The 26,907-nt window shown below is 39.9% G+C and overlaps 1 non-coding gene across 1 annotated transcript; it reads right to left on the bottom strand.

The window, feature by feature from the left end:
* Window positions 1–3,243: 3,243 nt before the first annotated feature.
* Window positions 3,244–3,350, bottom strand: LOC122119516. The gene has a single exon (XR_006149584.1). It is a non-coding gene; the product is annotated as a U6 spliceosomal RNA (small nuclear RNA).
* Window positions 3,351–26,907: the final 23,557 nt, after the last annotated feature.

The raw sequence follows: 26,907 nt of genomic DNA on the forward strand, positions 1-26,907 counted from the left end.
CCTTACCTTACCTCCAAAGTGCTTCTCTGAGCATTACATTGTTTCTTTTTTTGTACATTTTTATTGCAAAAATGTTGTACAGAGGGATCACAGTTACATGAGCAAGGTCATGAGTTCATTTCCTATTGAGCATTGTTGCCTCCTCTTTGTTTGTTTTCCCCCTACCATCCCTTCCCTCCCATCTCCATAACTACTCCCCCTGCAGAGCTCAGTGACTTTTTTTTAATATTTGGCTGGCACGGGGTTTGAACTCAAGTAGTGGCAACTCTGCACCTACCCTCACATTGCTACAGATTTACCAAGACCCTGAGTTCAAATCCCAGGCTAAGGAAGGAAACTGGCAGGAATTCCAAACTAGAGAGGTTTATTTCTTTTTAATTTAGTTAAATAGTTAATTAATTGTTTTATTTATTCTTTATTTTGCCAACCACGGGGCTTGAACTCAGGTTGTGGCAACTCTGACTCAGCTTCCATCACCCTAGGCTGTGGTGCAGTCTCTGGACCCATAGCCGATCCTGGGATCCTAGGCCCTGAGGGTTTGCAGGAAGAAATAAAGTAGGATACCACAAAAAGTGGCAAGCTTCAGAGGGCTGGGGTATTACGTCTTTTTCTTTGCACCGTGGGTCTGAATGACAAGGCTGCAAAGTGGACATGACCTGCCATTGCTCGTACATGCAAGGCAAACACTCTACCCCTGAGCCACCTTCTATTTTCTCATTCCTGGAAGAAGCTGCACATAAAGACAACAGTGATCCTCATTTTCAGTCTGTACATTTGAATACGGAGGAACATCTTTCCTCGGCTCTCCATCAATTCCCAACTTTCCAGTTAGAATGACTTAGAATAATAAAAATGTAAAAAGAGAAAATAAATCATCATGAAAAAAAAGATGCAGAAAATTCACTGTATTTTTCCCACAAGTTCAAAAAATATGAACTATTGGGGAAATACATGGACACCTTATTCCCACTGGCACTGAAAGTCTCTAGTTGGGCAATTCTGATGAAGATGAGTAACAAAATGAAAAAGTGAGAAATCGTATCAATTGCAAGAAAAAAAATGGAGTAGGATCCAAGCAAATTTCTTCTTTGAGCTGCTGAAAATAATCGGCTTAGTAGAGTGTTCTGACTACCTTCCATAAAGGCCACTCATGTGAATACTAGGGATGACAATGAATATACCCCTCTTCATCGGGAAGCCTACAGTGGACACTTATACATTGTCCATGAGTTGGTGGCTCAAGCAGCAGATATTCATGCAAAAATTGTTAATGGCTGGACACCCCTGTGCAGTGCTTACTCGTGTAATAATACCAGTGCGGTGTCTTTCTTACTTCATCATGATGCAGATACCAATGCCCAAACTAAACGCCTCTTGACTCCCTTGCATCTTGCTCCTGGGAATATAGATAGCAAAGATACACTGGATCTCCTTCTGTTGAAACATTATATCAAAACAGGTCTGAAGAACAACTTGGAAGAAACTGCCTTTGATATTACCAAAAGGATAAGTATGCATCACTACCTCTTTGAAGTTGTGGAAGGCTGTACAAATTGTTCTATTAAATTGTAATGTTTCGGTTAAGTTTCTTTTCTTTTATCTTTTTTTGTTGTTGAATTTTATTATTTTACTGTGAAAACACCATACAGAGGGGTTAAAATTACATGGGCAAGGTAATGAGTACATTTCTTATCAAGCATTGTTGGCTCCTCCTTTACTTCCCCTTCCCATAACTTCTCATCTCCCCCCTACTCCCCTCCCCCCTCACTAGCCCTCCCCCTGGCCAAAGTTGTAAAGTTCGTTTTTCTACATGACATCTTGTATATCTCATTGTTGCAATGGGTCAACCTGTATCCCTATTTAAACAATTTGTTTTTTTCCTTCCCCTCCACAAATCATACCAACACCAAGTACAATTAAAGCAGGGGTTATACGATGATAGAGGGACATACAAAGCAACAAAGAAATCATCTTATAAATATGTTAGAAACAATTGCAAGAAAGAAAAAAAACATTTGAATCCTTATCTTAGGGTTCATTTCACCTAACATCAACTTATCTGACCATTTCTGCTTGTCTCAGACATATACTAGTTATTGCAAATAAGGGAAACCATAGGATATATGTTTCTTTGGGCCTGGCTTATTTCACTTAATATATTGTTTTCCAAGTCTTTCCATTTCCTAACAAATGGGGCAATGTCATTCTTTCTGAGGGAGGCATAAAATTCCATTCCATAGGATTCTATTTTCTTAATCCATTCATCTACTTAGGGGCATCAAACAAGACCATACTAAAGCTACCAGAACAACTATGTTCATTGCAGCATTATTTAGCATAGTTAAGATATCAGTTACGTTTCTTAAACATCAAAATGCCAGTCCATTCTTTGTGTCCATACAAAATATTTTCACAATCCAAATAACAGCAATATCTTAATGTAAAAATTCCGTGGAATTTTTCCAAGTGAATTGCCTGGCTTTGATGTCAAAATGTATTTGAGTTGTTTGTGTACATCTGTAATGGTTTCTGCACAGTTTAAGATTTTTTAATCAGAAATAATTTGATCTTATCTGTTGAAATGAGTGGTACAGAAACTAAAGATATTTCTGGTTCTTTTCTGAAAAAAGTATATTTTAAAATATTCTATATTCTGTGTTTGCATAATATCCATAATCTATTTCATTCTTTCCTAGATATACTTTGAATTCAACATTGTTTTATAATATATATATTTATTAATAAATGTGTCCTTTCAGATTGCATTCCATATAGAAAATTTAAGATTACTTTTTTCTAGGTTCTTGTTTTTGTTTTTGTTTTTTGGTCCAGTCGTGGGCCTGAACTCTGGGCCTGGATGCTGTCCCTCAGCTCTTCAGCTCAAGGCTAGCACTCTACCACTTGAGCCACAGCGCCACTTCTGGCTTTTTTTTGCTTATGTTGTGCTGAGGAATTGAACACAGGGCCTCAAGCATGCAAGGCAAGCTCTCTACCACTGAGCCACCTTCCCAGTCCCTTTTTCTAGGTTCTTATAGTAGTATGTTTCTTTGGGATAAAATGACAATGTTAACTAATTTCAAAAGTTTTGTAAAGGTTATTCTATGTAAAGGCCTTTCTAAGGTGAAGATTTAATACGCTGATGTCAAACTAATGTTTAATTCTAACACTTGCATATATTGTTACACTTGTAATTTTGCAATCAACTTCTTGATAACTGTTTTTCATTTCTGCAACTGAAGAATGAAAAATATGGAATACTTCACATATTTCCATATTATCCTTGTGCAAGTGTCGTTTTAATCTCTGTATTGTTGTAATTTGGGTATACGTACTGCTGAAGCAGGTAGTATCCTCTAAATTTAAGTAATTAATGATGCAATCTTTATACAGGTTTATATCCTTGGGTGCCTATTTGTAGCAAGGAAACCTTATTGTTCCTAACAATACTATTGATCTTATTTCCCTAAAATAATGTGTATAGTGGAAAAAAATTATATTGTTCAGTCAATTGCTCACATTTGTTTTTTTGTCAATGACAATTTTAAGGCTTTTTCATTTTAGATTTGATCATACTTTGAAGCACTTATAGCTAGGTCCTAAGGTGATGGCTTTTTCAAGTACTTATTTATGTAACTGAGTTAGCTTTGTGGAGCTAATAGTTTCAAAGTAAGCCATGCTTAAGAGCTACTTCTAAACTTCTCCAGCTTAAATTTTCCCAAATGAGGTCTTACTGGCACAAATGTCTACCTGACCCTTTATCCTTCTTCCATGTAGGAACAGACGAACCAGAATATCCTACCCTGACAGCATAGATTGTCTTACTGGAACAAAACTAATCTTAGTTACAAGGGATCATAGAGAGATGAACAGTTCAGACAGAACTGTTCAGACTAGAAGGTATTTTATCAAAATTTAAGTGTTTATTATACCTACCATTTCAAAAGTAGGTTAACGCCAAGGTGAAAAAATTCTTCATATGGATGATTTCCTGATGTCTGGCCTGTCTACCTTCCAACCAGGCAGGAACTTACACTACTGACTTTCTATCACCAAATATTTCCATAGCTCCAGGAAAAGTCCATGTTTCTCCTCATTATTAGGCCTTAAATTGGTAATGTTTTAATCACAATGTTTCCTCTTGCCTCTACAAATGCTAAAGCTTTAGGTCTAACTCTACCTAACACTGAGGTACAGATAATGCAATAATACTTTAAAACAGAGTTGTCTTTGATACCCTAACCACAACAGAACAATGCAAAACATGTGCCCTTTTTATTATATTATATATAGTTAGATATTTTATATTTATATGTGCTGATTTCATATTTCACACAGTGAACCTTAGTAAAATAAATTGATAATTTGACAAATAAATTGATAATTATTTATTCCAATAAAGAGAATTGGAATATAAATAATTAGGTTTAGAATACATACTAGAATATAAAAAGTATCAATGTAATGTCTTCACTATAAACTTGTGATACCTTCTAAGTTTTCTTGTTCTTCTGACTTCACATGGTAAAAAAAATGTTGTTTTCCTCTAAACTATAAAGGATTTTACTCCGCTGCTCTGTTTATTGTTTTAACTCGCTGGTTCCAAACTGTTTTTCTCCATATTTCTGAAGCATACCTATTGATTATACGCAAATTTTTCTGATATCATGTATGCAAGATATTTTTCTTCTGCAAAATGTATGGGTTCTAGGATCCCATGTCCCAGTTACCCACATCATCAGATAACAGGGTCAAGCCTTCTCTACTAGGCCCAGGAAACCTGCCAATAGAAAGTAATTGAAGATCCATGTCAATTTCTCATTTCCTATAATATTTCAGGGCCTCAATTCCTTGAGAAGCAGGAATTAAGAGTAAGCAATAGTGAAATGCAAGTCAACTTCAAATGAAGGATGAGATCACAAAATCTAAGAGAAAGTACTGCAATTCAAACTTTCAATTTACAGATGACCAGCCCATATGAGTGAACAAGATCACAAAGTGTCACAAGATTATTTTTAATACCCCTCCCCTAATGATTAATGAACAATTTCAGTCCAGCATAAGTGGGCCAGAAAAATAGCTCCTGGAAGGATAGATCCACAATTGGTCTATAAAGGCCAGGAAAACTTGACTTAGAGGTCAAATGTAATTCACAAAAAAACCATTAATTGAGAAGATCCTTATTGCTTAATAACACTGTGAGATGTACAAGTTGCCATGTCAAAAACAAACTTTACAACTTTGGACCGGGAGGGGTGGTGGTGGGGAGGATCGGGTGGGGGGAGCAGGGGGAGGATGCGAAGGGATGGGAAGGGGAAACAAAGGAGGAGGCTACAATGCTTGATAAGAAATGCACTCATTATCTTGCCCATGTAATTGTAACCCCTGTGTACAGTATTTTCACAATAAAAAAAATACACAGGTACTTCAGTAAAACTTGGTTCTGTGGTATAAAAATGTTGTCATTCTCAAAATATTTAATCTCCTGAAAGTGTATTCTTTTTCAAATAAACTTTGAAACATCAAATTCGCAAACCAGGTGCTAGTGGCTCATGCATGTAATCCTAAATACTCAGGAGGCTGAGATCTGAGGATCACGGTTCAAAGCCAGCCCGGGCAGGAAAGTCGGTTAGACTCTTATCTCCAATAAACCACTCAAATATCAGAAGTGGCACTGTGGCTCAAGTGGTAGAGTGCTCCCCTTGAGCTGAACAGCACAGGGATAGTGCCCAAGCCCAGAGTTCAAGCCCCACGACCTACCAAAAAAAATCACATTCACCAAAATAACATTTGACAAATAGATGATACTTAGTGGCAATAGAGTTACAATAGAGTTACAATAGAGTTGATTTACTTACCCAGCACTAATGCCAATCAGGTTCAACCATTCATTAAACTGTAGAAATAGTACCACCCACCGTTTGTGCTATTCATTAGGTGTCTTTCAAAATTTGTTAAATATCTCAGCCTCCCATATTTCAAACCCAAACGTTACCTAATAAAGTAAATTTCATTATTTAATAAGGTACATTTTAAAAAGTCCCAAATAGTTGCCTTATCATATGTTATTTTATGTTTTCCCTATCTGTCTAACATAGTAAGTCTTGAATATGGGTACTCATCAGAGATGTGACAAACATAAAATCTGTCTTTTATTTCTATCATATTCCTCTATAATATTAAATTTTAATTTTCTTTTTTCCAAAACTTAAATGTAGTAGAAAATATTATCCCATGTATAACAAAATAATCACACACCATTGTACAAAGCCATTTATAAAATTGGTAGTTTGGAATACATTCTAAACCATTTTTAAACTTTCTTGTTGACTAAAGATTAATCTTCCAAATGGATGAGAATTAAATCATGTCTAGGTGCTTCACGTCTCCAGTCTTATGAATTATTATTGCAGATGAATGAATTATGGAAATATAAGATGACATAAGTTCAAGTATATGCAGGATTGAAACTCCATGGAATGTATATAAACCTTTTAAACTATTAACAGACAGTTTAACAGAATGATTATCAGGAAGTTGAAGCCAGAGAGGAATAATAGTAAATACATAGAATGAATGAAAAATGGAACAAGGGGCAAGTACAGCTAGAATATCAATGTACACTGTGATAAAGGAAGTGGTAAATCTGAAATAAATTTTGGAGAAGGAGTTGGTTGACAATGATAGGAGTGAATCTGATCCAGGAGCATTGGACAATTAGATGGACATATTTAACTGTAACACACTTGCACAACCTTTTGAAATTCAGTGAAAAATCACACAAAAATTACAACCAAACAGCAATCTCTAGAGAGTATGAATATGACCTCTCAAAATTTTAAGCAGTTAATGAAGGGAAGTCTTGGGACAAGCAAACAAAATTATTCAAAGAGGGCAGTTTGGAGTAGGGGAGAAATTTGAACAGATTTAAATAGATTGCCTCAGGTTATAAATCAACTTTATCTGCTGCAAATGTTATCTTCCTTCTGTGAGTTCTCTCTGTCTGAACTGGATAGTGCAGTCCTGAGCCACACTTGATAGCTTGTGAAGATAGAATGCAACAGAAAAGATCAAGAACCCATTACTCCGCTGGAGAGAAAACAATTCTCTATGTTTTCTTTCATCTCTCTTCACTACTCTTTCTTCATACTTTTAAATCAATTGATTTTGAGTTATATATTTCCTTCTTTGTTCTGGAAAAGTAGTTGGTGAAAGTAATTCACTAAATATTATTTGCCAATTTTTTTATCATGCTGTTTACTTGTTCAAGGGAGTCCATTAAACTTCACCCCTGCATTTGGTTGCCATAAAAACCCAACATTGATGATAATCAGGACAAAATGTAATGTAAAACTTTGTCTCCAAAAAAACCAGTCCAAGAAACTGTGATCACAAATATTTGGATATCCGTTTTTCTTTTTTCTTTTACCTTGAAAGTCTTCTTGTGTTGGGCTGGGAAGGTGGCTCAGTGGTGGAGCGCTTGCCTTGCATGCTTGAGGCCATGAGTTTGATTCCTCAGCACCACATAAGCAAAAAGAAAAAAACCGGAAGTGGCGTTGTGGCTCAAGTGATAGAGCGCGAGCCTTGAGCTGAAGAGCTGAGGGACAGTGCCCAAGCCCAGAATTCAGGTCCCACGACTGGACCCAAAAAAAAAAAAAAAAAAAGAAAGAAAAAGAAAGTCTTCTTGTGTCTAAAGTGCCCACAAACATAAGTACTCCACCACTTTTTGGTTCAACCACTTCTACCCTCAAAGATATGTTTTGCTAACAAGATGCTTAGAGGAAACCGCAGAATACTCCACTTTTATCTTCTCACTTAAGAGTGTCCTTAGATACCATATCAGGAACAGTGAAATTATTCTTTGCAAAATTATTTCAATAGATTATTTTTCTCTTAGTCTTGCATTTGATCAACAAGATGTATGGAAGAGAATAAAGTTCAATCACCCATACCTTGGATGGCAGTGGCTGTTACAAAGGACAATGCTTCTATGTCCTACTTCTATGTCCTCCTCTTAGCTCTTGCCTGATTTCCAATTAATCACAGCTTTTTGGCTCCAAGTCTAGTGAAGCTGAAGGATTCTAAGGCCTCCCCCACTGCTACATCTTCATGGTTTCTCCTTTAAAACTCTTTTAAGTTGCCTCTTTGGATGTGAGATTTATTTTCATGTCTTCACTCAATCCGTTCTGCATTTTAGTGAGCCAAATCGGCTCTGTAAAATCACTTTAGGTAGCAAAAATATTACAATTTATATCAAAAAGTTTTGGCCTCCCTCCACTGCTGAAGCCAATTTTCTTAGCTAGTGCTTCTAAGAACACTGTTTTCTTACTTTTTCCATGTGCTCAATTCTTTTCTGAACCAAAAACTTTTTGTCTTATGTAAAAAGAGAAGTCTTCAATATCTCATTTTAATAAGGATTTATATTTGTGAGCCAATTAGAAATGTGAAATCACTGGTTTGAAGTATCCAATCAGATTTTTTTCTGTGTTTCAGTGCAAAGACATTGTGGAAAGTATTACAAACCAAAAGTGTAAACCCAATACCTTTTTTCATTGTGGAGGGCACTTTCTCCCTAAGTATTTTGACCCAAATTATCTTTTTCAGAGAATTACTGTATGGTAATTAAAGGTCAATTCACAAATTTTGATGTCTTTTTGTAAAGAAATTTGAATTAAATTGCACTATAACCTTGTTTCACACAGTGAGAGAATATTTCCTGGGTAAGGACAGTTTTTAAGGAAAGCTACAGGATTTACAGCAAGGTTTCTGAGGTTTGTTTGTTTAGTGTGAAAATGAGTCATCTTCACTCATATTGCTCCCTCTCCACTAAATCTCCATGGATTTCTTTGCATGAAAGCCTATTTTCCCAGGCAATTTTAAATTTTCTTAATAGGCTACGTTGTTTAAAAGTTTGAACAATTAAAGTTTACGTGTCATATTTTTAAAACTCTTTTGAAATTCCTTTATCAAAACTGCGAATTCACCAATCCTAATACCACCTTTACCATGAAAAACAGTTAACATGTTGTTTTCACGATATATTGTCCATGCAATTATTATTTTCCAGTGGCTTTGTTATGCATATATATGACCACATAAGCTGATGTTGAACAAAATGAACTCCAAGATATGGAATCAGAGATTATTATTTGCGGTTGTTGCTTTTTATGTATTATGTGATTTCTATTTTCTTTGGTTTTTCCCCTTTGGTTTATCCCTTGCTGTATTTGATTTTGGTACCCTGTGTATTGTGTATACATTTACCTTAATTATGGAAGGGAAGAGGAACATCACAATGGTGACACAAATGACAAAGGCCAAACCAATGCATTAACAATACTCACAAGACAATATGTAGTAAATATACATTACAACTTGTGAGGGGTACGTAGGTGAAGGAAAACTGTGAGAAAAATGAGGGAGGGGGTAACAAGTTTGAAAAGTTATGTATTCACTACCTTATAATTACTGTAACCCGACTCTACATCACTTTGACAATAAAATTAAATTTAAAAAAATAAGCTGCATAAAATAAAATTTCACTGTATTGGTATAGTTAATATTATTCTTTATATAGTAAAATTTTAAAAATCAATACTATTTGGCATCTAATATGATTTAATTACCCTTTCTTTATCAGAAGGTCATCAGCTTGAATGTTATCCAACTAGACAATATACTTCACAATATACTTGCATATTTTGGAAAAAAATAAATTTAGTACTTTCATAAACATAAAACGGAAAACAGTTTAATTCTATGGAAACCCATAACTTTTAAAATTAAATAAGTTGTTAGGAAAGAATATATGTGTTCTTCAAAATTCCTATGACTAATAACTACTCATTTTCAAATTCTGAACATTCCATACCTGAGAGATTCAAAACAGTACTTGTTTTCATGTTATGTAATTCTGCAATAGATTCAGTTTCCAATGGTGTGTTACACATTGAGAAGTCAACAGAAGAATAGCCACATTCTTGTAGAAGATAAAACTATGAAGCATCTGTAATAATTCTTCAAGAGTTAGCAATCCCAAGCTTTATGCCATAAAGTCATCCTAGCCCAACAGTTTCCAACTTGTAAGGTACACCTTAAAATTTCCTTATTTTACATCATGAATAACTTATCTCTACTGTGAAAAAATACTGCACCTCTGGTATTGTGATGCCCTCCTTGTTCTGCAAAGAACACCACAATAAACTCAGTTGCATCAATTTTCCCCCAGTGGTATTCTTGAGATCAGAACTCTTGCAAATATTATTTACATTTATACTTTTTTAACTATCATAGATATTCAGGATACTAAGATCAGAAGATTATGGTTCAAAGCACATCCAGGCAGGAAGGTCCCTTAAACTCTTATCTCCAATAAACTTCTCAGAAAAAGCCAGACACAAGTGGCACTGATGTTGAAGTGGTAGGGCAGGAGCCTTGAGCTCAGAGACAGTGTCAAGGCCCAGGAGTATCAACTTTTAAACTACAAACATTTTTGTGAGTGTTAAGTCTAACCTGTAGCCCAGATTTTTAACTCAAGAATTCATATAAAGATAGATGAACATACACATTACATATGCTGAATGTACACTGTTAGAAATGTGATCTTAATCTAGGTGGCAGTGAGATCTGAGTATTGAGGTTCAAAGCCAGCCCGGGTGGGAAAGTCCCAGAGACTCTTTTCTCTAATTAACTACAAGAAAACTGGAAGTGGCACTGCGGCTCAAGTGGTAGAGCACTAGCCTGGAGCTGAATAGCAGAGGGACAGCGCCCAGGGTTCAAATGCCACGACCAACAACAACAACTATATATATATATATATATATATATATATACACATATACATATCTACATATATACATATATGTATATATATATACATATACATATCTACATATATACATATATGTATATATATATATATATATATATATATATAGGAAATAAAAAGAAATATGATCTTTGCCTCCAGGTTCATTGCTAGTATAATCCCTGCTCTTTCAAGATGGACTTTTTTTCCAGTTAAGTCCATTCTCTTATATCTGACTTGCATTGAACCAGAATCATACTTCTATTCTACTTTTTACAAATTTGCACGATTGGACGTGTGATTTAGAAAGGGAGTGGCCTCATACTTCATGTTCCACTTAGGAGAAATGCTTTCTCTATATCACTTCTGTAAATCTACATACTGAACTTGGCTTCATTGTTTCAATGTTGTCTTATTTGTACAGCCTTCTATATTGTATTGAACCCGTAAACAAAGAACTTCTCCTTCTCCTATTATTGCTATTGTTTCTCTTCCTTTTAACTCTTGTTCACTTAGAAAATAATGCACAGCACATACACTCACAAAAAAATGATCTGAGAACCCTCTTCCCATTTAAAATTCGCCTTAATTTACAGAGCATTCATGAAGTTTGAACTCAATGTACTCACGGATAATGTATTTATAAGCAATTTAAATTTCATATTTTCTCTTTACTAAGTTGTCTCTGAAACACTGCTACATGATGTCCAAAGGTGTCCTTGTGCTTTTTCAATGAAGCCAGTAAACATTATACCTCAAGCAACACCATAAGTTGTTACTGGAACTATTACTGGATGTGGAAACTGATCCCAGGAGAGGAATTGAACGTAGAGGTATGACAAAGTTCAAGTTAATTTGTGCTTTCCTTTTTACTGTACAATTAAAGGATCCAAGGCTTGAGGGAAACTCTGTCCCTGATTTTTCGAGTGTGCTTTTTACTCATATAAAACTTGTTTGTACACTTCTGGTTGAGAGTATTACAAAAGGAAATAATGTGCCATTTGAGGTCCAGCATAGAACAAAAGAAAATAAGTTGTTTTAAAATTATTCTACTGCAAAGAAAAAAAGGCATGGAGATTTTAAAGTGCTTTAGAGATGGACATTTCACTCCTGAGATGAGTATCTTGTTGCAGGATGTAGTTATCCATTCCTTTAGTCTGGTCCTGAGTTCTCCATAGCAATAAGGATTCCAAAAAAGCAGGATCCAGTGAGTTTAATCAGCAAAAGCAGTCCCTTCTCAGACCAGTACTCCTTTAAGGAGGGTCCCAAAGAAATACCTTGGGTTTTTTGTTTGCTTGCTTGTTCAGTTTGTGCTGGTTCTGGGGCTTGGTCCCAAAGACTGGACCATGTCCCTGAATAGATGTCTTTCCTGCCCACCTGCCCCCAAAGCTAGTACTTTACTGCTTGAGCCAAACCTCCACTTCTGGACTTTTTGGTGGTTAATTATAGATGAGAGTTTGACAGACTCTCCTGCCTGGGTTTGCTTTGAACTGAGATAGAAAGAAAGCCAAGTGATGGGCTGAGAATGTGACTGAAGAATAGAGTGCTTGCCTTGAATGCATGAGGCCCTGGGTTCAATTCCTCAGCACCACAAGAGCAGAAAAAGCTGGATGTGGTGCTGTGTCTCAAGTGGTAGAGCACTAGCCTTGAGCTGAAGAGCTTAGGGACATTGCCCAGGCCCAGAGTTCAGGCACCATGACTGGCAAAAGAAAAACGCCATGTGACATCAACTGCATCAAGACTTCTGTTTTGAACCAAGAAATACTAAATGAAGTTTATTATAAAGCTAATATTTTACAATTTTTAAAAGAAGACAATATGTCCAACCAAGAAGCCATAACTTAAATAACTCAGCAAAAGTATGTGCACTGAATCATTTTGGTATTATTTTTTTCTGCTTTGCAAGATTACTATTGACCTTGTCCTTCCTTTTTGGGGAAACTTAAAGTCATATTTGCACTTTTTGTTGGTCGTGGGGCTTGAACTCTGATCCTGGGTGCTGTCTTTCAGCTATTCAGTTCAAGCTCAGTGCTCTACCACTTTAGCTATGACACCACTTCTGGGGTTCTGGTGGTTAATTGAAGATAAGATTCTTATGGACTTTCCAGAGCAGGCTGGCTTTGAACCACAATCCTGTGGTCTCAACCTCCTGATTAAATAAGATTACAGACTTAACCCACCAGTATACAGCTCATATTTCCACTTAGTGCACTTAATGACACTATGTAGACAAATAATGGAAATTTGAATCAAATGATGACATGGCAACTTTTCAGAAAAATTGAGGTAGCAATAAATAAGTCCTCCTATTCCATTTTGTTACTTTAATGACTCATGAACTATGCGACCCTTACATTAGCAACCCCTTTCCATCTGTGTAGGTGTATTTAGTATTAGGAGAGACTGAGATTTTTAGAAACCAAAAGGGATCAGGTATGGAAAAACAACATAAGAGGAGATACATTTATCACACAGAGATTAAGAACTAGCCTAAGAGATTTAGAATGCTAAAGGCAATGAAGAATAAGCCTGGTTGATAACTAGTTCTTCAATAACCAAAAATGGTTCCCTAGAATGGTTTCTGGTATGCACTAGTTACTATCATTTGTTCCTTTCTTCTAGAGTTATTCCTTCTCTTGTCCCAACTGATAATTTGCCTCTGCCTTTTTGATGCCATGACTGACCAAAAAGATTTCCAAATCTCATTTAGACTATCCTTCTCATTGTGATTAGCAGTGACCCCCTCAAAAGCCTGGAATCTTCGAATTTCCAGAATTAATCTTCACCTGACATCTAAGCACATTCCTAGCATTAATTGTTGTGACCTAATGAACAAAACTTTTTTTTTCAACACAGTATCCTAATATAGGTAAAGCACATGAGTTAGGGAGTATTGTCAGCTATTAGTATGGAAGGAGCAATATATATTCCAAGTATGGATTATTTATTTTGCATTTACTAACTAAATGTTTTTTTATGTTTTTTGGTTTGTTTTTTTGCCAGTCCTATAGTCCCTGGGCTTAAACGCAGGGCTAGGGAATTATTCCTGAGCTTTCTCTTTCTCTCATGGCTAGCACTCAACCACTTGAGGCACAGCACCACTCCCAGTGTTTCTTTTTCTGTTTATGTGGTACTGAGGAATTGAATTCAGGTTTTCATGCATGGTAGGCAATCACCGTACCATGAAGCCACATTCTCAGAGCTCTAAATGACTTTCTTAATATGGTATTATATTTTCATTCCATAACTATGTATCATAATTTTGGCCAGTTGCTAGAAAAGGACGTAGAAAACAATATTAAGTCCAATAAGGCTGGATGGACAATGAACAACTGTCACAGTCTAGCCAGGGCACAGAGGGGCTTACCTCATAGGGCTGGTTCAACAGGCTGACTGAGACAGTTTCTGACCCACAGCCCACCTCCAAAATGAGAGGGCCACCTTGGGTTCCAGCCACATAGGGACACTGGGCCACCTCTTCAGCACCCATTCAACCAGTTCCTGTCAGAGAAAGAGAGAGAGAAAAGAAGTCGGAATTACAATTAAGCCGGGTGCCGGTGGCTCAGGACTATAATCCTAACTAAGAGGGTGAGGTATGATGAACATGGTTCATAGCCAGCCCAGGCAGGAACATCCATGAGACTCTTATCTCCAAAGAACCACCAGAAAACTGGAAGTGGCACTGTGGCTCAAGTGGTAGAGTGCTAGTCTTGAGCTGAAGAGCTCGAGGACAGCACCCATGCCCAGAGTTCAAGTCCCACGACTGACAAGAAGTGGACTTCCCACCACAAGAAGTGTACTGAATACCACACATTCTAGTAGGAACCATGGCAAAGAAGTCAGGCTGAGATTTCTGTCAACTGGAGGTCATGAGTTGGTCACCTGGCTTCTCCGTGCCTCATTTTCCCCAGCTACAAAACTGAACACAGTGAAGGATTTCCTTCCTCATGGGAATAGGATAATGATGAAAGAGAATCATGTTTTGTTTCATAGTCCCGTACATGTCACACCACTAATAACAGGCCCCATCTGAGCCCTTTCCCAGTTATCTTACTGTCATATGCTCACAGAATTGCCAAGAACCTTATCTGACATCCGCTCCCTCTGTGCCTGGCCCTGCTCCAGAGATCCCCCTTTATTGATCCCTTGTTTCCTCACAACTGACCCAGGAGGAGACTGAGGTACAATGGTGGAGGACCAACCCAGAGCTTTATGGCTGCTGTAAACTAAGTTTGGGACAATCATCTAAACTGATGACTGAGCATGGTGCTATATGTCTACCATCTCAACTAAGGAGGACCGGGCCTCGTGGAACACACCTGTCATAGATAGGAGGATCACGATCCAGCCCAGCCTGAGCAAATGTTGAGTGAGTCTCTATCTCTGAAATGCCCAAGACAGAAAGGCTTGGATACCGTGGTAGAAGACCTGACTGGCAAGCCTAAGGCCTTGAGTTCAAACCCTAATACACCAAAAAGAACGAGAGTCCCAGTGGCAGAGGCTCATTTGTATAATCTTAGCTACTCAGGAGGCTGAGATATGAAGATCACAGCAAAAGATTTAAAATAGGTTTGGCCTCACCCATCAGAAGTCATAATGAGAAAACCCGGAGTCTGACTTATGCTGGTGCACTCCATACCAGCAGGGCTCAGATCCTTACTAAGTGCTGGCCATGCTCTCTGTCCGCCTGGGAAGCCAACTCCTGTAGGCCCCATACTCAGGTACTCCCAAGCTCCAGCTACCACCAACCAGGCCCAAAGGAGTAGACAGCTCCAAGGCACAAAGGTCCCTTGGTCTTATAATTTAGTGTTGCTGAGTCCCCTTCGAGCGTCTCACACTTCCAGGCCCCCAGACCTCAGCCACAAAGCCCATGCATCCCCCAAATGTAGCAGGCAGAAGTTACCAGAGGACCCAGCCTCTTATTAAACCCACTTCTACACACACACACACACACACACACACACACACACACACACACACACACACAAATCCAGACCAGTGACAGAAGACTCCTCCATGCAGCACCTGCAGTTTTCCAAATGATCACTCACCTGAGCACAGTCAGATTATACAAGGAGGAAGATGATATCTCTCTCTCTCTCCTTCTCTCTCTCTCATGCACAGACACAGACACAGACACAGACACACACACACACACACACACACACACACACACACACACACATACACACACACACACAGTCTCAGAGCAGTGCCTCTCCAGAGTTTGTTGGTTCCTCATGTGGGACAATGTACAAGCTGGAGCACAGGGGTTCCCTTAGAGGAATCAGGGGCTCCCACCCAAGTGGAGAACCACTCTAATGATGCAGCGCACACACACACACACACACACACACACACACACACACAGATTCATAGCAGTGCCTCTCCAGAGTTTGTTGGTTCCTCATCTGGGACAATGTACAAGCTAGAGCACGTGGTTTCCCTTGGAGGAATCAAGAGCTCCCACCCAAGGGGAGCACCATGCTAATGATGCAGCGCCACCCTGCCTATCCCTTTCTCCAGGGCCAGATCCTTGACTCCCCATTCACCAAAACCCTAGGCCAGGACGCTGGGTGAAGGAGTCCCAAGACAAGTGGCTCCTCAGAGCCAGGAGAGGAAATAATCAGGGGCTCATGGTGACCCCAGAGGGGTGTCTGACCCCAGGTGGGAGCAGTATTGGGGAAATGGATGGGGTCCTATAGGCTACATACATGGACTTTACTCCCTACTTCCAGCATACATGCTTCTGGGCCACATGGTAGATTCGTGGGAAGGACAAGGGGACCAGATGGACTGGGAACACCAGCAGAAACTGGCAGAGCTGGGAAATGTGATCACTCTGTGAGAACTGTTGACAGTTGGGGGAGGGGACAGGCTGGGTATATGTGTATGTGTGTTTGGGGGGGGTGTTTCTCCCAGATATTCACATTCTGCTCTGACACCCAACACTCTCACTTCCCTAATGGACTCTTCTGGGACCCTCTCTTCAGGTGAAATTGTGACCTAGCACGGAGGACAAGCGCTCACATAGCAAGAGAGACCTATCTTCTGCATCCAACACTCTCAACCCCCAGAAAAAAGGGAAAGACCCAAGAAGCCAGATGTGGAGGTGCTGCTCCCCACTTCTGACTAAAGCCACCAGGTTCCCACCAGGAAGAGGAAGCGTGCAGATGCATGGCTGTGTGGCTCCCACTGCTCCAGGCCAGGGGCTCTGTGGTGCCCCCTCCTCACCCATCCCTACATCTCCCTGTTTCCTGGGACACTGGCAGCTAGGGATGGGGGTGGGATACCCTGCTCAACACCCACTCCCACCCCCACCCCTGGGGCACATTTGTGGCAGAGCCCTGGCCAGAGTCTAGGGCATGGGGGAGCCGGAGGTCCAGTCCGGAGGGGGGGGGGAAACGTGTGGTGTGGGGGTCACAGGGGATGGGCCCAGGAGGAGGCCACTCACATGTGCTGCTGGGAGAAGCTGTTGGAGGCAGCTCTGGGTGGGTTCGAGCAGTGAAGGCAGTAGCATGGCAAATACTCAGGCCTGGAGCAGAGACAGGGGGACCTGGACCAGGTCGGGGCCACAAGCCTGCCTGTGGCATGCCTTCACTTGAGGACTCCAAGAGGTGCCATGGGTCCAAGCAAGCAGTGCTCGGTTTGAAATGCAGTGCCACACGGAATGCTGAAGGGGACCGGGGTGTGGGCAGGTGCGTGGCGGGGCTGAGCAAGGTCTCTCCTCCTATGGCTTGAGTCTCTTGATCACTACTCAGCCACCACTACCTTCCTCAAGAGTTGGTAGTGGTGTCAACCAACAGAGGAATCCCAGTGCTATCAGGCAGCATGGAATTTGGGTGTGACCACCATCCTTATATCCCATTGGTCAGAAAGAACCATGAAAGAATGGGAGTGTGGCCGGAATCCTGTGATGCAGGCAGAATGGGTAGAGTGAAGATGACAATGGCTCCCCCAGCCCCTTTCCCAGGGAACTCTGTCCAATTCAGTTGGGGACAAGAGGGTGACTGGCTTTAGATTGCTGTGTATGTCTGTTTGTTGTCAGTCCTGGACCTTAAACTCAGGATCTAGGCAAAGTCTGTAAGCTGCTTTTGCTCAAGACTAGCCCTCTACCACTGGAGCCACACAGCTCTACTTCTGACTTTGTTGACACTGAAGTTGGACAGGGGTCTCAAGGACTTTCTTGCCTAGGGTGACTTTGACCATGATCCTCCTATCACAGACTTGTAAGTATAAAGGAGGACTGCTGAGAGCCACTGGTGCCTGCCTAATCATTGGTCTTGCTGATGTTCTGGCACAGACCTCTGAGGTCTCTATCCTCGGGTTGAAGTAGTGGGAGCTGGAGCCAACAGTAGGAATCCTGGTCTTGCCACCTTCAAATGGCAGGAGAACCTAAGAAACTCATTCTTATCCATAAGATTACCCATGGAATGTGATCAATGTCAAGATTGAATGAGTAGTTCTTGAATGATTCTAGGATCAAATTATACACAATTATATCCAAGGACACTGATCGATTTTAGTTAATACTTCATTAAGCATTTAAACAATCACATTCATTAAATGGAGGCAGAATGAAATACCTAAGAATTCGACCTCACATAGTATAAAGGTGCAATTTTTTTCTGCCAGGATTGGAATTCGAACTCATTGTCTGGGTAACTCTGTTGCACTGTGTGGGAAGGGGAAGCTTGCCTCCTTGAAGTCAGGAAATTCAAGTCTGTTCTTTAGTCCTGAATTGGATCCCCAGCACTAAAAAACATCCTATTCATGTACATTTTAAATATATGATTTATATTCATATACATATGTTCACTCCATATTACACTCAGTATAGTTATTCTTTTTTTGTCTTTTTCTTGTATTGACCGTTTATTTTATTGACTATTATGACACATAGAACATTGATTACATCGATTACATAGGATTATAGGTCTGCATATGTATTCCACTTTATACTTGACACCCAGGACTTTCAAAGAAAAGGAAAAAAATTGTGTCACCATCAGCTTCTTACTCCACAATTAATTGTTTGGGAGTCCTGGCATCTGAACTCATAGCCTACAAGGCCAAATTCATGAATGGGTGAGTGTCAATACTCCATCCTGGGGCAAATTGAGCTGACAGGCAGTTCCCAGGACCTGAAATCAAGCCTCAGAGGTTGACAAAATATGAACAGATTGACATGCGGATGACAGTACATAATAAAAATATGTTTATATAGTGCCAAAGATGTCTATACATTATTCAGTTATATAGACTACATTCCTACAAATTCTGGGGTGTTTATTATACCTCCATGTAATTAATATTATTGTTTTCATCCTTAATAAACTATTAATTAAAATCAGTGTCCTGAAATTATTGCGTTCCTGTAAGTAATAGTATTCTTTTAATGCTTCATAAATATTAAATAAAATCAATCAGCTTCCGCAAATCATCTTGTCTAATTTTATAAGAGAATCATTCACGATCAACTCATTCAACCTGACATTGATAACATTCCTATGGATGGGAACGAGTCTCTTAGTATCTCATGGCATTGGTAGGTGTCAGGACTGGGATTTGAAATCAGGGCCTATGTTGCCACGTGGTCCTATGGTTTCCCCGATAGTCCACCAGCCTTCAGCAATGCAAGGTAAAATACTCTTTGCAACAATGTCATTCGGACCCAGGAGGGTCACCTCACAAAGGAAGAAAACATAAAAAGGCCATCTCCACATTTTTCCTGTAATTTTTTTTTCCCTTCAAGGCCTAGGGATCTAGGATCCCAGGATCAGCTGTGGGTCCAGTGGCTGCACCTCAGCCTAGGGCGATTGAAGCTGAAGCAGAGTTGCATGACCTGAGTTCAAGCCCCACTCTGGGAAAAAATAAAATAAAATAAAATTAGCTCTCTGGATTGCAATTTCCACCATTTATTCTGCCAGGTTTTGGATTTGAACTCAGGGTCTGGGTAAATCTGCAGTGGATGAAGGGGAAGCTCACTGTACTTGAAGGTAAGAATTTCAGGCCTGTTCACTAGGCCTGAATTCAAGCCCCAGCCTTTGAAAACATACTATTTATATAAAGATAGGCTTTGTACTTACCTATAGATGTTCAGTCCATACAAGTTTGGTGTGGTTGATCCTTGTATTTATTGTTGTATTCATTTATTTACCATTGATTTTACTGTCTATGATGACACCCATTCCATTTATTACATTAATGACATCCTATCACATAGCATCTAAATTTGTAGAAGTGTTCTCCATCATGCCTGACACCCAGGACTCTCAGAGAAAAGGAAAACAAGTTTCACACTCAGCTTCTTACTCCATGATCCAATTGTTGGTAGTGCTAGAATCTGAACTCATTGCCTAGCAGGACTAATTGGCAAATAGGTCAATGTGAACACACCATCCTGTGAGCAACTAAGGAGGAAGGCCATTCCCAGGATATGACATTGATCCCCATGGTGGGCCACAATAGTTATAAATTCATTGTTTAAACATAGGATCTATATTTACATATATGTGTGGACAGCATCTCGTGTTTGGTGTACTTCTTATTTTGTGTCTTATCCATGGAGATATTGTGTATTTACTGAGTATGGTAACAGATATAACAGTGTTTACATGGATGACAACCTATTGCCATGTCTATAGGGTTTCTTATGCTTTCTCCATCCTAGTTGAGACACAAGACATTCGCAAGACAGGAAAATACGTGAATCGATTGGCTTCTCACATCAGGATTCATATTTTCACTGTGTTGGGATTTCAACTCAGAGCCTAGCAGGCCCAATTGAGCAAAGGGTCAAGGTGAGGACACAGGTCTGTGAGCAATGAAGGAGATAGGCCATTCCCAGGACCTGACATCGAGTGCCAGGGAGGGCTAAATAGTCATAAATTCATAATTTAAACATAGGATCTATATTTATATACATGTGTGGACAGCATCTTGCATTCAGTGCACTTGTTCTCCTTATTTTGTTCCTAATTCATGGAGGTATTGTGTATTTTATTGGTGACAGGTAAAACTGTGCTGACATGGATTACAACCTGTTCGCATAGTTATAGGGTTGCCTATGCATTCATTTTCCATCCTAGTTGAGACCCAGAACTTTCACAGGAGAGGAAAACATTTGCAACGACTGGCTTCTGACATCAGGATGAAACTTTTGTCAGTGCTGGGATGTGAATTCAGGTCTGGGTAGCTCTGTTGAACTGTGATGGAAGGGGAAGCTCACCATCCTTGAAGACTAGAATGTCAGGCCAGGTCCAGGGCCTGATTTGAAGCCCCAGCACTGGACAAAATAACAAGCCCAACTTTTTTAAAAATAGGATGACTCTTTACCTACAGGTATGTTATGTAACTTGCATTCAGTGTAGTTATTCTTTTTATTTTATGTCTTATTCATCGATGTATTGTATGTTTTATTGAATATGATGACAGATATAATTGTGCTGACATGGATGTCAACCTATTCCCATGGCTATAGAGTTGCCTATATAGTATTCTCCATCTGGCTGAGACCCAGGACTTTAACACGACAGGAAAACAGATGGATCAATTGGCTTCTCACATCAGGGTGAAGCTTTTGGCAGTGCTGGGATTTGAACTCATGGCTTAGCAGGCCCAATTGGTGAATGGGACATGGTGAGCACACCACCCTGTGAGCCACTAAGGAGCTTGGCCGTTTCCAGGACCTGAGATCAATCCCCCCCAGAGTGGGGGCCAATATAGTCATAAATTCCCAATTTAAACAGAGGACCTCTGTTTCCATACATGGGTGGGCAGTACCTTGCGTTCTATGTGGTCATTCTCATTATTTTGCCTTATTCATTGATGTGGTGTGTATTTTCTTGAGTATAGAATGACAAATATAACTTTGTTGACCTGGATGACAATCTATTCACATAAGTAGAGAGTTGCCTATGCATTCTCCATCCTAGCTGAGACCCAGAACATGCACAGCACAGAAAAAAAAGCCGCAAAGACTGGCTTCTCACATCAGGGTGAATTTTTGGCAGTGCTGGGATTTGAACTTGGGGCCTAGGAGGCCCAAATGGCCAATGGGTCCACGTGCACACTCCAGCCTGTGAGCCATGAAGGAGCTGGGCTGTTCCCAGAACTGAGATCAAGCCCCAGGGAGGCCACAATAGACATCAATCCATCATTGAAACATGGGATGTATATTCACATCTGTGTGTGGACTGCATCAATCAGTTAGTGTAGTTATTCCCTCTATTTTGTATGCTATTCATGGATGTAGTGTGTATTTTCTTGAGTACATGATGACAGGTATAACTGTGCTGACATGGATGACTACCAGTTCCCATGGCCACAGGGTAACCCATACATTCTCCATCCTAGCTGAGACCCAGAAATTGCACAGGAAAGGAAAACAGGTGCAACGATTGGCTTCTGACATCAGGATGATTCTTTTGGCAGTGCTGGGGTCTGAACTTAGGGCCTAGCAGGCCCAAGAGGTGAATGGGTCCACGTGAGCACACCAGCCTGTGAGCCACTAAGGAGCTAGGCTGTTCTCTGAGATTGAGCACCCAGGTGGGGGTAGGGTGAGGGTGCACAGCAGTCATCCATTCATAAGCTGAAGGTAGTATGCAAATAAGTACATATATAGAGAGAGTAGGAGAGATGGCCACCTGTGATGGAATTAAATCTACTGTGTGACTACCGATTCTTGGATCTTTCCTGATGCCTCCATTTCACAACTGATGATTATTGTCATGCTTCATCAAATCTTCATTGCAAATAAGCAATACCCCATGATTCTTGCCTATCATTTCCTACTCCCATCACGTATGATCTACTGATTCAATGATGACATCAATCGCATTCCATAACTCTTCCTAGGTCCATAAACTAATATATTGGGATCTCCCTCCATACCATCTTAGTATGGTGGCTGAATTTAAGCCTCAGGCCTGGAAAACATACTCCTTATATACATTTTAAAGATAGCACTTATACTTCCATACAGATGTTCAGTCCATATCATGTTTAGTGTGGTAGGGTTTATACTTCCATATAGATGTTCAGTCCATACCGTGTTTTGTGTGATTATTCATTTTATTTCTTGTTTTATTCATTTATTTACCATTTATTTTATTGACTCTGATGACACCTATACCATTTATTATATTATTTATATCCTATCACATAACATCTAGATTTTTAGATGTGTTCTCCATCATGCCTGAAACGCAGGGCTCTCCCAGAAAAGGAAAACGTGTCACACTCGGCTTCTTAATTCAAGATTAAATTTTCACAGTGCTATGATATGAACTCAGGGCCTAGCAGGCCAAATTCATGAATGGGTGAGTGTAAGCCTGGCAGCCTCTAGCCAGGTGGTTCCCAGGTGCTGAGAATGAGCCCCAGGTTTGGCCAAAACAGTGATACATGGTAAAAAGTGCCAGAGCGGACTGTGAATTATTAAATGACATCTACTACTTTCCTACCAACTCTTAGGTATTTATTATACTTCCATTGAAGCAATATTATGCTTTTCATGCTTAATAAACTATTAATTAAGATCAATCAGCATCCTAGGATTCTTGCATCCAATTTTAGACTAAACCAATACACGAACTACTCTTTCAATCAGTATCCTATGCATAGGAACGAGTCTCTTGGGATCTCCACCACTGGTAGGTGTCAGGACAGGGATTTGAACCTGGGGCCTATATTGACAGGTGGGCCTATGGCTTCCTTGATAGCCCGCCAGCCTTCAGCAATGGCAGGTCAGGTCCACTTTGCAGCTCTGTCATTCAGAACCAGTAGGATCACCCTGCAAAGAAAAAAATTATAAACCTCCCAACCCTCTGCAGCTCACTACTTTTGGTGCTGTTCCACTTTTTTTTCTTCCTGCAAGCCCTCTTGGCTTGGGATCCCAGGATTTGCTATGGGTCCAGAGGCTGCAGCCCAGCCTAGGGATATCAAAGCTTAGGCAGTATTGCCATGATCTGAGATCAAGACCCGTGGTTGGCAAAAAAAAAAGAACAAACAAATAAATAAATAATTTATTTATTTAACTAAATTAAAAAATAAAGCTCCCTTATTTGGAATTTCTGCTAGTTTTTTTTCCTATCCTGGCATTTGAACTCAGGGTCTTGGTAAATCCATACCAATGTGAGAGAAGGTGCAGAGTCGCCACTACTTTAGTTCAAATCCCGTGCCAAGCCAAAATTAAAAAATTAAGTCACTGATCTTGGCAGGGGGAGGTAGTTGTGGAGATGGGAGGGAAGGGATAGTAGGGGGAAAACAAAGGAAGGGGCAACAATGCTCAATAGGAAATGTACTCATTATTTTGTTCATATAACTGTAACCCCCTGTACATCATTTTTACAATAAACATCATACAAAAAATAAACAATGTAGTGCTCAGAGAAGCACTTTGGGGGTAAAGGAAAGATGCCTGAATAGCTATACAAAATTCTACACTGCTTTTTTTTTTAATTTTCAGTATGGAACTGAATAAACATAACTGCTTTCATCAAAGAAAAATTGTCTCTGTCTTGGAAATGGGGCCAGTATTTCTGCTATTGCTGGGATTTGATCTCACATTCCAGGTAACTCTTTTGCACCACGGGTAAAGGCAAAGTTTACTGTCCTTGAGGAAAACAAATCAGGCTAGAGTTCCCAGGGCCTGCAGTAAGGCTCTGCAATGGAAAAATAGTTATGGTATATACTTACATATGTATGTTTATTACATGATATGATTATTGTCATTGTTTTTTATTTATTTTATTTTTATTTTATTTATTTATTCATTGTTTAATGTATTTAGTATTATTACATACATATTTATTACGTTTCATACATCTATTACAAAATTATAAACAATAATTTAGGACATTGAGTCATTTTTCATTAATACCTTAAGTGTTGAAACATGATACATAATTAAATGGAGGCATTTGTCACAGTCATCACATGTTTAGAGTCTGTCCCAAGTATGAGCTTTGTCTTATTCATCTTTGGACAACTTCCTACAGGGATTTCTTTAAATGATATATACTCAGAGACTTTTTCTTGAGGATAGGCAAGCTGAGGGATAAAATAGTAAGAGTGAAGCTGGGAATGTGGCTTATAGGTAGAGAGCTTGCTCAGCATGCATGAATGCCAGGGTTTAAATCCTCAGTGCCACATACTCAGAAAAAGCCAGAAGCTGTGGAATGGCTCAAGTGGTAGAGTGCTAGCCTTGAGAAAAAGAAGCTCAGAGACAGTACCCCGGACCTACGTTCAAGCCCCAGAACTGGCAAAAACAATAGGCCAGATGCTGGTGGCTCACACCTACAACCCTAGCTAATCAGGAGGCTGAGACCTTAAGACCACAGTTCAAAGACAGCCTAGGCAAGGAAAGCCTGTTAGACTCTTACCTCCAATGAACCACACAAAGACCCCACGTGGAGCTGTGACTCAAGTGGTAGAGTGTTCACCTTGACCTGAAGGGCTTAGGGATAGTGCCCAGGCTTGAGTTCGAAATACATACCTGGAAAAAAGTGAGGGTTAATCAAAGTACTTTTCCTATTTGTTAATTATGAGAACATTTTCTGGAAAATGAATGCTGGTGTACACCAGAATTGGAGTCAGAGCTCAATGTTCAAGTATAGGAGATCTATATGCTCAGGCTCTCTATCTTTAGGATTATAACCTTGTGTGCTACACGGTTCTGAAAGGTCCAATGTTGAAAGGGTTAATATGCTTCCCAAGCCCTTTATGATGAGCAGTTGACTTGTATTTTCAATGTCATTACAGTTCTGAACTTAGCAGAGCAACAGAAACTCATGCTTGTCACCCTTGTTTAGGAGACTGAGGTCTGAGTATCACAGGGTGAAGACAGCCAGGGCAGGAATATCTATGAGGCTCTGACTTCCACTACAACACAGACAAAGCAGAAAGGGACTCATGTGGCATAGCGCTAGCCTTGAGTCAAAGGCGTCCAGGGAAAGAGCCTAGATCCACAATTCAAGCCCAAAGACTGAAAAACATTTAAAGCAAAGGACAGAAAAAGAAGGAAAAAGCCAGTAACTCCTTTTGGGTTTGATCAATATATTTCTATCTTGGAAGCTCCTGAGGAGCTAACAGGACAAGCACCAAAGAAGAACATAGACTAGGAGAGCAGGCTGAGTTCAAGGTTCAAGTGTAGCAGATCATCTGCCCAGCCACTCACGTGAAGATTGTAATCATCTTGTGTCCTCCAGTGGGCTTCCGAAAGGTTACATGTTCAAGAATTCCTGGGTTTCCCTTGGTGATGAGAAGTTACTTGCACTCTAAATGTTCTTAGAGTTCCCAAGCTATAGAAGCAGGAAAGAAACATCATTGACCCATCCTGGGTATGAATGAAGTTCTCAGGATCCAAGACCTAGCCCTGTTAGCAGGAAGAACTCCAAAGTAACTCTGTATTTGAAGGACAGGAAACAGTTTCAAAAAAAAGGCTAGGTGCAGAGATCTAGGCCTGCAGAATTAGGAGGCAGAATGTACACACTAAACAGGGAAGTGAGCCAGCAATGGGGGGAAACCTGAAATATTTGTTAGAGTCACACCAGGTTCAGGCTTTTCTCAGCCTCTTCAAAAATTATCCTTCCTCCCTCAGGTTAAGGAGCCTCAGGCTATCTTTAGGTTACCAGTAGAGAGCCAGTTTAGTGGGGAAGAGGGGAGGAACAGAATAGAAAAATCCTGCTTTTTGGTGTTAGGTAGTGGGTTCTTGACTCTCCATCTGTCAGATTTGAAGGCCTTTCTTCTACCTCTGCCAGTCCATTCTCCTTCCTTCATTCTCCACATCATTAATGTAAATCCCCAGTTAAAGGAGGGGCAGGGCCCTTTCTCTTCTGCCTCCAAGCACCTGAGTTAGAACCTGGCTCTGCCCTCTTGACTCTGGGGCCCTCCACTGCCTTAGAAGTGGGAGAGAGACAGTCTTCCTGTTCTGTGGTTATGTGAAGGTGATGCTGGTGTCCTGGCACACTGCAGAAGGCTTCATGGTTGGGAAGTGTTCCCTTCTTTCCTACTGACATCCAAGACCATATTCACCTATCATATTTCTTTCTTTCTTTCTTTCTTTCTTTCTTTCTTTCTTTCTTTCTTTCTTTCTTTCTTTC

The sequence above is a fragment of the Dipodomys spectabilis genome, unplaced genomic scaffold (assembly GCF_019054845.1).
Source record: "Dipodomys spectabilis isolate Male_0828 unplaced genomic scaffold, ASM1905484v1 ptg000171l, whole genome shotgun sequence".
NCBI lineage: Eukaryota > Metazoa > Chordata > Mammalia > Rodentia > Heteromyidae > Dipodomys > Dipodomys spectabilis.